At 41.8% G+C, this 13986-nt stretch overlaps 2 protein-coding genes across 2 annotated transcripts in view; one reads left to right on the forward strand and one right to left on the reverse strand.

Annotated features, from left to right (window-relative positions):
* FZD3 (frizzled class receptor 3) overlaps window positions 1-6073 on the reverse strand; it is a 95461-nt gene extending 89388 nt beyond the window's left edge. The window contains exon 1 of the mRNA XM_049632371.1: window positions 5930-6073. The gene's annotated coding sequence lies outside the window, so the exon portion shown is untranslated. The remainder of the gene's footprint in view (window positions 1-5929) is intronic.
* A 3027-nt stretch (window positions 6074-9100) lies between these two features.
* Window positions 9101-13986, forward strand: part of FBXO16 (F-box protein 16) — a 54800-nt gene continuing 49914 nt past the window's right edge. Inside the window, exon 1 of the mRNA XM_049631401.1 lies at window positions 9101-9434. The gene's annotated coding sequence lies outside the window, so the exon portion shown is untranslated. The remainder of the gene's footprint in view (window positions 9435-13986) is intronic.

Genomic DNA, 13986 nt, shown 5'->3' on the forward strand with positions numbered 1-13986 from the left:
ACTAAAATCAAGAGTTGGACACTTAACTGAGTCACCAGGGGCCCCAAAACTGTTTTTCAATATATATTTTTTAACATTTATTCATTTGAGACAGAGCATGAGTGGGGGAGGGGCAGGGAGAGAGGGAAACACAGAATCCAAAATCCACACAGAATCCAGAGCTGACAGCTCAGAGCCCTGTGTGGGGCCAGAACCCACAAACCGTGAGATCATGACCTGAGCCGAAGTCAGATGCTTAACCAACTAAGCCACCCAGGCAGCCATCTGATTTTCAATATTAAAAAAATCAGATGACCTATCAGCTGAATCAAATGGTATGCACATTTTAAAAGAACTCTTCAGGGGTGCCTGGGTGGCTCGGTTGCTTAAAGTGTCCAACGCTTGATTTCAGCTCAGGTCATGATCTCAGGGTTCATGGGATCAAGCCCCACATCTGCACTGTCAGTGCAGAGCCTGCTTGGGATTCTCTCTCTCAAAATAAATAAATAAACAAACACTAAGAAAAAAAACAAAATAAAAGGGGGCACCTGGTGGCTTGGTCAGTTAAGTGTCCAACTTCAGCTCAGGTCATAATCTCATAGTTCGTGAGTTCAAGCCCCACATCAGGCTGTGCGCTGACAGCTCGGAGCCTGGAGCCTGGAGCCTGGAGCCTGGAGCCTGGAGCCTGCTTCGGATTCTGTGTCTCCCTGTCTCTCTGCCTCCCCACCCCTGTTCCTGCTCTGTCTCTCTCTATATATTCAAAGTAAATATTTAAAAAAAAATTTTAATAAATAAAAGAACTTTTGATATATATTCCAAATCTCTCTTTAATAACAATGAGATACTGCTTCTAAACAGGATTGCGTGGGTAACAAAAGTGATTTTTCCTAAGGTTTTCCTAAAGTACAACTTAGAAAAAGTTGTAAGTTGAAGTTACAGATCTATAGAAAATAGAGAAGATCATGGACCCAAAGAGGTCCTGCCAATGTAACAGCAACTCTTAAGCAAAGATTAACAGTCATTTTGGCATTCTTACTGATATTACACTGTTTACTACAGGAATCTGCAATATCTCAAATAAATAAAGGAACCTGCTAAGTTAACATAACTGGAGTAAACACCATCAGAAGCCAGGGCTCATCAGAAAGTGAGTGATATAGCAATAGCTGTTCATGCCCTACTTGTAGGAAAAGACACACACTCACTTCTTTGCAGAGAGCAATGAAAGATGCTTGGAAAACTAAGTTACTTGATTATCGTTCCATTAGAAAACAAAAGGACTTGACACATCTAATTTTTATGAAAGTGTAACATCAGAAATCTGATCTTACCAGCTTTCTTTTGAATATTAATTTTAAAAGCCCTTAAAATAGGGGCACCTGGGTGGCTCAGTTGGTTAAGCTCCAACTTCAGCTCAGGTCATGATCTCACAGTTCGTGAGTTTGAGCCCCGTGTCAGGCTCTGTGCTGACAGCCTGGAGCCTGCTTCCGATTCTCTCTCTCTCTCTCTCTCTCTCTCTCTCTCTCTCTGTCTCTCTCTCTGCCCCTCCCCCACTCATGCTCTGTCTCTCTCTCTCTCTCTCTCTCTCTCTCAAATATAAACATTAAAATTTTTTTAAAATAAATAAAAAATAAAAGCCCTTAAAATAAAATAAGCTAAGTATCTGTCCTGAAAAACAGCAATAAAGGGGCAGGAGGGGCGCCTGACATAGCTCAGCTGGTTGAGCATCTGACTCTTAATTTTGGCTCAGGTCATGATCCCAGAGTCGTGGGATCAAGCCCTGTGTCTGGCTCTACACTGAGCTTAGAACCTGCTTAAGATTCTCTCTCTCTCTCTCTCTCTCTCTCCCTCTCCCTCTCCCTCTCCCTCTCCCTCTCCCTCTCCCCCCTCTGCCTCTGCCTCTGCCTCTCAAAATAAAAAAAGGGGAGGGGGGTAGGAGATGCAACTTTTAGGAGGCTGTTTTCAGGCTGGCTACAAAGCCAGACCGAAAAAACACAGGTGGGAAAAGCAGGATGCGGCAACTGAAGAGGAAAGCAGACTGAATCCAGAAATACTGACAAAGTAGGCCCTGAGGGCTGTCAAGAGGGTCCCGCAAAAGATTATGTTCAGTAATTCTATTTCAATTCACACTGTCTGTAAATAAAGTGATCCATTTCATCATTCTCAGTTCAGATTTAATTTTCTTGACACCTTATATGTATATACAACGTTTTGCATTTCCAATTCAGAAATACCATCCCAAGGTTGTCTCACACACAGGGGCTACAGTGGGAACAGGAGGGATATTCTTTGTCTTCTTTCAGTTTCCCAAGAATGCACTGCAAGACCAGCAATGACTATTTCTTGATAATGAAGTTCCGCCTCCAAGGAAAATTACTGTATTGTTAGAGAAAATATACACTCAAAGCATATTCACTGTTCTAAGTGTTACTTTCCTTTTCCTAAAATCCATATGTCCTTTGGCCATTTGTTTTCCACATCTTATTATCTAAAAAATAAATTCAGTCTCAAAATTTTGTTTCCTGGTTGCTGAGTTTATATAGCTTCATATTTAACTCATAGGGGCTCAATTCCTATTAATCTCAGAATGAGGATTTCTTTTCAGGTCTATTTCATCTAATTTTTAAAGTCCATGTGTGCCACAAATAACCTAATCATGCAATGTGCTCAGTGATGACAGGGTTTAAAAACCCAAACAGGAAAAACCAATACATTTAGGTTCAAAATCAAAATGAATGGTAGACATCAAAATACAGTCTAAAGAAAGCGGAAAAGCTTTTACAACCAACTTGAAAACCAAATGGAAAGTTAAAGAGGTGCCTGCTTGGTTCAGTGGGTAGAGCATGTGACTCTTAATCTTGGAGTTGTGAATTCAAGCCCCACATTGGGTATAGAGATTTTTTTTTTTTTTTTTTAAATCCAGGGGTACCTGGGTGGCTCAGATTAGGCATCGACTTCAGGTCAGGTCATGATCTCGTGTCTCATGAGTTCGAGCCCCATGTCAGGCTCTGTGCCAACAGCTTGGAGCCTGCTTCGAATTCTGTGTCTCCCTCTCTGTCTCTCCCCTGCTCACATTCTGTCTGTCTCTCAAAAATAAAACAATTAAAAAAAATTTTTTTAATTAAATCTTTAAAAAAAGGAAAAGTTAAAAGATGGCCAGATTCTGAACTAAAAAAAAAAAAAAAAAAAAAAATCATATTGAAATTCTAGCCCAGTTTCCTCTTCCAATTAAAATCTATTAATCATGGGGCGCCTGGGTGGCTCAGCCGGTTAAGCGGCCGACTTCGGCTCAGGTCATGATCTCACGGTCCGTGAGTTCGAGCCCCGAGTCGGGCTCTGTGCTGACAGCTCAGAGCCTGGAGCCTGTTTCAAATTCTGTGTCTCCCTCTCTCTGACCCTCCCCCGTTCATGCTCTGTCTCTCTCTGTCTCAAAAATAAATAAAACATTTTAAAAATAAAAAAATAAATTAAAAAAAATCTATTAATCAGAAAACTCTAATATAAGCCCGATTTTTCCCTTAGCAAGGTTGTATGGTTTGTATGCTTTGGCTATAAAATTATTTCAGTAAGATAAAATTTAAAGACCAGGATTTCAGTTAAAACCTCTTTCCTGGCCAGTAAAGAGTTGTTACTTTTTTTTCCAAATCTATATTGAATAATTTCTTCAACATGTACTTTCCAAATCATTCTTTTTATTTGATTTATTGCTCTTTTATGTGGGCAGCTACAGCTTTAAGTAGCCATAGTTCTAGAGTTTTTGGGGTTAAAAATACCATGAAGACAACATCACCTCTGTGAAAAGTAAAGATGTACCACGTCTCCTAAAGAAAATAACATCAACAGCAGCCTAACATCAACAAATTAATATGCTCAGAATTACTTTTGAGTATACAATCTGATAGTTTTACTAACAAACTAATATGAAATTTAAGATGGGTAGAGTTTTTCCTGAAGCCAAATGGGAAACAGAGGACTTATTATGAGTTAAACTCCTTTCTCCTTCTCTGATGGCAAAGCCTTCCACGCTGTACAATACAAAGGAAGAATGTGCACTTTATTAAGTTGCTCTCAACATTCCCTATTTCAAATATTTCAATCATGGAACTCCCAAGAAAAACCCACCTAAATAAATGCCCAAAGCACAAAATAAAGCTCAAAGGAATACAGCAGCTAAAATGGGGAAATGAATGACAGAGCTCACAGTCATTTCTTCTATTAATGGGACACTCTTACAGATTTAGAAGAGGTGTAGAGGTAGAGAATATTAGTAAGTGGATGAGATTTAAAAAAAAAAAAGTAGGAAAGGAAAGGGAGGATGGTAGGTTTTATTATTTACTTACTCTCCTAATAGTTTCAAAACATTTGGGGGGCTGAGGAGGAACATGTTATTGCACTAAATAAACGGCAACAGGGTAAGAAAAGGGCTGCATCTTAATTAAATCTTGAGCTCCATCCTTCCAAGCCAGCCCAGTTAAGCTTTCACACCTCTTTCCTACACTCCCTAATTCTGAATCTTTTTGCCTTTTTGTGGCGGCTTGTGGCTTAGTAGTTCACGTAAATGCCTTGTTTTTTTTCCCCTGGAGGAAAAAGACAGTATTGATTTGCTTAAAAGTATGTATGGAAAGCATTATCTTTCTTCTTAATAACAGAATTAAGGATTTGTCTATTCCTTAGACTGTCAGCACACCACTGAAGACTAAAAGAGGCTGAAGAGGGAGGTAACATCCCTCATGTCAGTCAGGTCTTTGTTTCCTTGCTCTTGTGGTGTTGGCTTTGCAAAGTAACCCAATTCCCATGAATAAACATTACAGGTCTATCAAAGCTACTTTTATGAAATAAGATTTTAAGATACTTTTATTTTTTATAGCTGTTAGTCTGCTCTGCTGCTGCATCTGCCCAAATTTAGGGAACCAAAATTAAAAATTTAATTTTAATACAGGGGAAAAAATTGGATTTCTTTTATTGAGTAGGTAACTTTCAACTTCAAATCTATCCCGTGCCTAAATTGATGGCATGCGCTTTTGTTCTTAAAAAAAAAAAAAAAAAAAAGGAAAGAAAGAAAAGAAAGGAAAAAGAAAAGCTTTCTCCTAGAGAGGAGCCGCCTAACTCCAAGTCTCCTGAGATTTAACGAGCCTCTAGGAAGATGTTAAAATGTCTTGAAACGTTTTCACAGCACCTTTATTTGCGAGGCCGTCTATTAATTACCCAGCAGTACCCCCACGGCAAATGCACATTAGCATAAAAGAGGGCAGCTGGCGGAAGCGTTGGGGAGGGAGCGCAGACTTTGCAAACTGATGGGATGGAGGGGACAACTTTTAGGCACTGGAAAGAAGAGGTCGGCCAAATGCCAACACAACATCTAAACCTGAAGCAATTCTAACGTGGGTCTCCGGCCGGCCCCAGACGCCCAGGGCGCCAGAGCCCTGGATGCATTGTCCTCCCCCCGGCCGCCGCCGCGTCCTCCACCCACGCTCCGGCGAGCGGGGAGCGCCACACGCCCCCGCGGCGCCGACCCAGGGAGCGGGCGCCTATCGCGGACGCCCTCCCCCACCAAGGATTTGGGCAAGGGGGAGGCGGAAGGGGAGCCGCGGTCCACACTCGCACAGGTTGCCCAGCGCGGGCTTAGGACACAGAGGGTTAATAATCTCCCGGGCGTCTGCCCACCTCAGCCCTCACCCCAAACTCGGCTCCTCCGCACCCCCTCGGCCCGCCGTCGGTCCCAAGGCGCCCCTCCGAAGCCCCGCCACAGCCTGGCGCCGAAGGCTTTTGTTTTGGCCGCGACGAGAATAACGATCCCTGAGGAGGAGGAGGTGCCGGAGCTGCTGGTGGCTCCTCAGCACAGGGTTAGGCAGAGGAGCGGGCAGCCGCGGCGGCACCTCCTCATTCCCCACACTCCCCGCGCCCTTTTCCAGCTAAGCGGGACTGGGGAACCGCTCGCCTCGTCGCTCACCTCACATCTCGGGGCCGGGCTCCAATGGGGGGTTCAGCGCCGGCCGGGGGCGGCCACGGGTCCCTCAGGCAAACGGAGCCAGCGAGGACCGCCGACGCGCGCGCCGCTTCGGAGCAACCGCGAGCTTTCGGGAGCGCCGGAGCGCGCGGCCCAGGGAGCGAGCGCGCGCGCGCACGCACGGCGCAGGCGCGCTGCGCACACTCGGCCGCACGCTCCCATTTTGAGACCCACTTGGAGGTGCCGGCTCGGAGCTCTCGGCCGGTCTCTGCCTCGTGTTTGGGTGACGCCTTGCGCTAGTTATCCCGCTCCAGCGGAGTGGTTTCGCGCTCTGGAAGCGTTTCTCTGAAATGCGCTCAGCCCTCTTTGCAAAGCCCTCCCTCCCCCGCTGAAAAAGCGTGGCGACTCTTCTTATCCAAACTGGGGATTCTGTTATTGCAAGACCACCAAAACCTGTTCTACGAACGAGGGTGCTGACCTAGGGATCCGGGGTTGAAGGTGGTCAAAAGTAGGAATACAGGTGTTGAGGGTGGCACTGGGTGCAGATAGGAGTAGGCATCTGACCTGTTGCAGAGCTTCACGCTTAAACAACAGACTAGACAAGATTCTAGCCTAGGAGCAGTTTATATCCCCTTTGCCAGCACCTTAGTGCACGGGTGGAGATTGTGGTTATTGGTAGCATTTCCCATCTTTTTCTACATAAGCCATTTCAGAGCTGAAAGAGTTCTTAAAGATCATCTAAACTCAACCTCTCATTTTTCAGACGAGGAAAATAGCACTCAGAAGGGTTAAATGACATCCAAAGTCACACAGCTTTTTAAGAAAAAGTCTGGATTCATTCAAGGCCAGGCAGTTCTTTTTTACTATACTGTTTTCCTTTTCGTCCCATTTCAAGCTAGACTTAATAGGCATCATCTTGTTCTGTTGATAGCCATGGAACTTAAAGTATATTGATCCTGTTGCACAACAATGTGAATGTACTTGCCACTACTCAACTGTACATTTAAACAATGGCTAAAATGGTAAATTTGTGTTAAGTGTATTTTATCACAGTTTTTAAAAGGCACTGAATAAGTGTTAAATAAGCAATGAGTATTGAGCTTAGGCAGCCATAAATATAGTTTAACATCAGAAGGTGAGCTATGGGGAAAAGCAAAAATTAATATATGAAGCAACATTTTCAATTTTCATAGTAAATACTTGTGCAGTAACAGTTTTGGTTTTTTGTTTGTTTTTTAAAGTAATACTGATCCTCAGGCTGATTCTAAGCAAGACAGTGTGTCCTGTTGAGCCAACACTGGCTCTACTGAGGAGGAGTGAGGAGGCAAATAGTGTATGTGAAAATCTGTATGCGGTATGTACTTCCACATCCCTTGTCCCTGCAGAACCTCTGAAGATGTGCAGCTAGATGTACTTTTATGCAATTTACACACCATCCTGTGAAAACTGAGGCATAGGACATATCATAGCTCACATGGGAAGTGAGAGTGATGTAGAAATTATCACTGTGTGTGTCAACATGATTAAATCTCAGAAATATAATATTGAAAAAAGTGAACTACAAGATATGTAAATTATGGTATCGCTTTAAAAACAGCCATATTGAGATCAAACATGCATCTATAAAAAGCATAAAAACTGGAAAAGGAGGCTACACACCAATTTCATAGATGGTGGTTGCCTCTAGGCAAGCAGGGAGGGAAATAAGATCTGGAAAATGTACAAAAGGGGGCTTCAACAGTTAATCACACACATGAAACGAAAATGTTCATATTTTTTAAATTTTTGGTGGGGATACAAGGGTGTTTCTATGTAGTCTCTACATTTTTCTTTATATTTGAAGTAATGTTGAAGTATTTCAGACATTGAACTGATGTGCTCACTGTGAATATAGCCTGAATGTTGTCATTCAGAACAGAAGGTAAGGAGTGTCTTCAGTTAGATGATAAGGTGCCAGACAAGAGGAAGCCTAGAGAGTGCTGGTTGAGAGGATAGTCAAAAGGGAGCTTATTTTCACGTATAAGATTATTCAAATTAAACAGGGATAACATGAGATGGTTTCTTTTATCCCATCTCTCTTTCATTCCATGTTGTAACCACCAATAGAAAGTCTTTAATGAGTGAGAACTTCGCAGAGAGACACAGCACTCAAACGGAATGTTGTTAAAACTGGTCTCTTGATGAACCCGTTTTGAAACCATAAATGTTAACTGGCAATGCTGCACATGGTAATTTAGTATTGCATCTACTACCTCCCCCGAGGTCTCCACCCCCCACCAAAGGCTTTGTTTACTCATTTATATACAACCTGATCATGTGGAAAAACCACAAAGCTGGAATTCAAACAACCTGGGTTCTAATTTCAGTTTGGCCACTCACAGACCTTTGTTAAGTCAAGGAAAGCAACAATCTCTATGAGCTTCACTCTCCTAAGCTGGAGGTATGAAATGTTGCCGATTTCAAAACTACAAAACACAATACAAACATAGGTTTACATTTAAGTTGGAGGAGAATATATTCTTATCTATTTTAGGAATGTAAGGTAGTGAAGTTTTGGGTTTTTTTGTTTTGTGTTTGTTTTTGGGATTTTTTGGTTGTTGTTTTTGCTTGCTGCCCATAGGAACTGCTTTATATTTATCATGGAGCTCCTTCTGAAATTTTGAATTTTTGGTTGTTTTCTAGCACTTGTTAATAGTTCTATCACAACAGTTATCAGTGTGGGCCTTATATTAGGTATTTACACATTGCATCTTCCAGTCTTCCTTATTTTTTTATCCTTGTGTTCTCACCCTGCCCTTTATTACGTGGTGGGTACTCAATAAATTTAATTAGACTGGATTGTAAAATTTTCTAAATTTGGAGTTATTCTTATTAAGCCATGCCATCTGCTGGTTCTCCGGTGTATCTGTCAGTCAGCCTGAATTCCTCTTGAAATTCAGGATGAAGCATTTGTGAATTTGTGTGTTGGGCAATTTTCCCATGTCCTCCCACTTCCTTTTGCAGGTGCTTTTCTTTAATTGAACCAGTCGCGAATTCTTTTTCCTCCTACCCTCTTTTACCTGTTGGCCACTCTTAAAACCTGGAAAAGTGGAGTTTGCATTTCGGAGCCTCGGAATGACCAGAGAAATATAATTGGGCATGCTCAGTTGGTTGTCCTGATTTGGAACACAAATATGTCTTGAGTGCCTGTCAATTCTGTTTGTTTCAGGATCAGATGCATTTTCCTCCCAGCATTATATTGGGAGATTGCAGCCCCTCCCAACCTCTTGCGCTCTTGCTTTTTAATTTTATCCGTGTGCCCAATTTTGGAGCCAGCCCTTCTGAATCTCTTGGCCAATCAAGAGACCACACATTGTTGCCAAAGAGACCCCGGATGCCAGCGAAAGGATTTATAGATGGTGATTGGACTACTGACTGGAAAGAAGGGTGGGGGCTGGACAGAGTCAAAGGAAAAGCTGCCATGGCAACACCAGAGCTTGAGGCCTGAAGAAGGAGATGAGCTAAAGAGGTGAGAGCAGTGGGCAGTGCATGAAAAAGATGGAGACTTTTTTGAGAGCTCCATTCTAAGATCCTCCTGGGCCTCTCACAAGCCTTGTTAGTGTTCCTGGGGATTACATTTCGCTCCGTTTCAGCTGCAGTTAAAGTACCAGATGCCTCGTACTTGCGAAATTAACAACAACAATTATTTCTATACCTAGCAAACACTCGCTCTTTGTATTGCAGTATAGTTTTTGCTTTGTCTCTACCCAGTTGAATGAAAGATGAATTCGTATTTAAATCTGACTATACCTTGTTGCCTGATAATTTCCTGATACTATCTGAGATCTTCTGTGATGATACTGCAGTGCACAATGAGTTGTGTGTTGGCAGAGAAACTCAATCTTATTCTCTGTGTATTCCAAATAAAAATCCGATAACCTTGAGTATAATTCCAGTGCTCAATTCATAATGTTCTGAGTTTTATCCTACATTCCTATTAGTTTTCGTCTTTAAACTGCTTCCCCACTATTGTATTCATTCAGTTGATTTAACCAATATTTGAGTACCAATTATGTAGTACTGGGATTCAGATTCATGTGAGCAATGTAAGAAAATGACATGAGCCAAGAAGCCTCAGAATTTTGTACTAGTTGTTTTGTACCAAAGTTCAGTGTGTCTGGGCAGATAGTGCACGGTGTGAGGGGCTGGGAGATGAGGCTGAAAAGGTCAATTGAGGTAAATTCTTAGTGGACCTAGACTTCCTTGCTAAGGAGTCTGGTTATGCTGTAGCCCTCAGAGAGCCTCTGGAGGTTTTTGAGCTGAAAAGTGACACAATCAACTGGTCCTTCAAAAAATACTTCCATTAGTAGATTGGTGGTTACCAGAGGCTGGGAGATGGGGAAAATGGGGAAACATTGATCAAAGGGTACAAACTTTCAGTTATAAGATGAGTAAGTTCTGGAGATCTAATGTCCAGCATGGTGACTATAATTAATAATAATGTTTTATACTTGAAACCTACTGAGTAGATCTCAAGTGTTCTCACCCCACACACACACACACACACACACACACACACACACAAATGGTAGCTATGGGAGATGATGGATGAATAATACTTTGTAATCATTTCACAATATAAACATACACCAAAACATTAAGTTGTACATCTTAATTACATACAATTTTTATTTATAAAAAATAAAACAAAACAACCCTTTCTGACAGTAGATTGCATGGTATATTAAAGCAGAGACTCTTATCTTTGTACCCCCTAACTCGGGGCTAATAGGTCCTTAGTATAATTGAATAATGGTGACAGTGTGAAGAATGGCTCAGAAAATGGGATTGGAGATTTGTGACCACTGTAACTTTACCAGAGGACCCATCCTTGCTGTTGGGCATGGAACTAGAACCATACCATACATTGGGGGTTAGGGCCAAAGACCCTCTATCTTCCTTTTTATTCAAAGAAAACTTAAAGGTCAACATTCCAGGATGGCAATTAAGGTGGAAAGAGGTCACACACACACACACACACACACACACACACACAAAACAGCAAGCTTTATATGTGGAAGGAGAGGAAGACAACTTGCTTTGTCTTGCTGAAAGAGTGGGGATAGTTATTTCTTGTGCATGTTATATACAAGTGTCTGTCTTGTAATAGTACTGAGTGTTTATACCATGAACATGTGTGTGCATGCAGATATGTATACTGCGGGAGGAGGAAAAAAACACAAAAGGATAATGATGAAGGCAAGGGCAGGACAACCCCATTTGAATGCTTCAGCAGAACTGTATTACCAAGAGGGCTGTTTCTCCTGGCCAGACCTATCTCCTTAAAGCCAAGTTAATTGAAGAGAAGCTAATTTAAATAATTTCTAGCTGTTAGGCACCAGGAAAAAGAGAATAGCCAGTGCAGGGCCTTAGGGAGGCCCAAGAGAAGTTACTTTGCCCTAATTCAGAAATTGTACCTAGCTTGTTTCCTATACAAACTGGAAAGTTCTCAGCTTACAGCAGGAATTTTTCACCTGGGGTAAGCAAAATGTTATATTCATGTGCATTTTTCTACAGAAAGGATTCCTAGCTGTTATCATATTCTCAAATATCTTTATGGCCCTCAAAAAAAAAGATTAAAAATAACAACTGGTTTAAAGAGAAAAAAGGTCAGACATAAATAAGAACAATACAAAAAGAAATATGTAATTTTTAACTGGGCGGATCTAGGCTCCGAGACCATGCTTTGTATCTATAATTTGCCCACTCACATACTTTTATAGCTGCCAATTAATAATACTGTAATGAAATAATTTCCTATACCTTTTGCAATTTGGCTAAACATGTGTGACTCAGATAATTAGCTGTTAGAGGTAGGGAAGAACGTGAGTGCTGATCTGGGTCCTCTTTATATCAGTGGTATGGTGGCAGTAGGCTACTGCCAAGAAGGAATTGTGTAATGATGACCTTGTGGTTTTAAAATATTGGCTTTCTCTTCAGCTATAACTCAACCCTAAGAGAGAATATTACCTGTCGAGTGAAAACCTCAAAGATTTCAGATCTAGCATTTGGGGGAGCCCCATATCAGCCGAAAAGTAATGGTTTTTTTTTTTTTAATTGTCCAAATTGTCCAGCCTTTGCTACCGTAGAGTAATTTTTGGAGCCCATAAATCAGGCACGCAAGCCCTAGCTTCCTCGGTCACTACTGCTTTTTAATATGCAACCCATCTTTAAAGAACAAGGAAGGCAGAAGCAAACAGAAACACTGAGGATATATATTGAAACTACCATCAGTCTGCTTCAAATGGTTTCCACCTTAAAATATTTTGCTATGGTTCTCTAATGGGTTTCGAGACACTCTGTAAATGACAGGAAGTTCTAAGAAAGGTTGCAAGGAAGCTACCACTTCTTGAGACCACTCATCTGTCAGACACTCTGCTGGACCAGTTTAATCTTCAAAACAGTGGTTGATGGTAGATGCAGATAGATTAAATGCTCACATAGATTGGGGGTCCCTGTGTGGCTCATGCAGTTAAGCATCCAACTCTTAATATCTGCTCAAGTCGTGATCTCATGGTTCATGAGTTCACGCCCCAAGTTGGGCTCTGCACTGACAGTGCAGACTCTGCTTGGGATCCTCTCTCTCCCTCTCTCTGCCCCTACCCTTCTCTCTCTGTCTCTCAAAATAAATAAATAAACATTTTTTATAAAATGCTCAGATAGATCGAATAACTTGTAAAAAGTTATACAGCTAGTAGGTTTTAGAGCCAGGATCAAACTTGTATGAGGTAAAAAGTTTTGTAATTTTTTAATGTAAGCAAATGTAATATTTTCAATGAAGCAAATAAGTGAAAGAGGAAATTTATTGCAAGAATATCAGGTGGCTCACAAAATGGACAAGAAAAGACAGGGGGCTTCTGAGGGGTGAGGCAGTGGGAGCAAATTAACAGAACATCAGTGCTATTGTGAACAACCTTTCAGTTGTTAGGTAAGGATGAACTAGCACCAGTCCAGCTGGCCTAGCTTGGTTTTATGACCCCATCTTGCCTGGGAAAGGGGAAGCCACCTTGATGAACCAACCCAGCAGACTCTAAACAATGAGAAGAAAGTAATTCTTCATGGAAATTAAAGGGTTTGTTTTCTTTTTTAATTTTTTTAATGTTTATTTATTTTTGAGAGAGACAGAGCACGAGCAGGGGAGGAGCAGAGAGAGAGGGAGACACAGAATCCGAGACAGGCTCCAGGCTCCGAGCTGTCAGCACAGAGCCCGACATGGGGCTCAAACTCATAAACCGTGAGATCATGACCTGAGCCGAAGCCGGACACTCAACCAACCGAGCCACCCAGGCACCCCTAAAGGGTTTTAATCAAATGAAGGCAGACATATACTAGGCATCTAAAAATAGCACATTTTCCAACCCAAATCTGTCCATCTCTAAAGGCTTGGCTTTGTCCATTACACCATTCTACTTTTTTTTTTTTAATTTATTTATTTTGAGAGAGAGAGAGAGAGAGAAAGTGCACATAAGCAGGGAAGGGCAGAGAGAGAGAATGAGAGAGAATCCCAAGCAGGCTCCACACTCAGCGCAGAACCTGACACAGGGCTTGATCCCACAACCCTGGGATCATGACCTGAGCCAAAAGCAAGAGTCGGACACTTAACTGACTGCACCACCTAGGTGCCCGTACACCATTCTACTTCTTAAATATGGTGTCAAGCTAGAACCCTTGTTACTTAGAGATCAGAAGGAGGAGAGGAAGAAAGACACAGGGGCAAAGATGGAGTGCTTTATACTGCACTATGATTTTATAAGTTAAAATACTTCTTTCTGGCAAATGGGGTATATTTTTACCTGGGAATGATTTTAAACAGACCTGATCTGATTTCTAGTTCCAGCAGTTCCTGCTTCTGTAAACTTTGGCAGGGTGTATAACTTCGGTGAGCCTCATTTTCTTCATGTGTAAAATGGGCTAAAATCTACAACCTCACCAGATTGTTGTGAGCTTTAATTAAGCATGCATGTAAAGTGCCTGACATGTAAAATGATCCCAGTAAATGTTCTTCCCCCCATTTCCCTCTT

This window comes from Panthera uncia, chromosome B1, assembly GCF_023721935.1.
Source record: "Panthera uncia isolate 11264 chromosome B1, Puncia_PCG_1.0, whole genome shotgun sequence".
Lineage (NCBI taxonomy): Eukaryota > Metazoa > Chordata > Mammalia > Carnivora > Felidae > Panthera > Panthera uncia.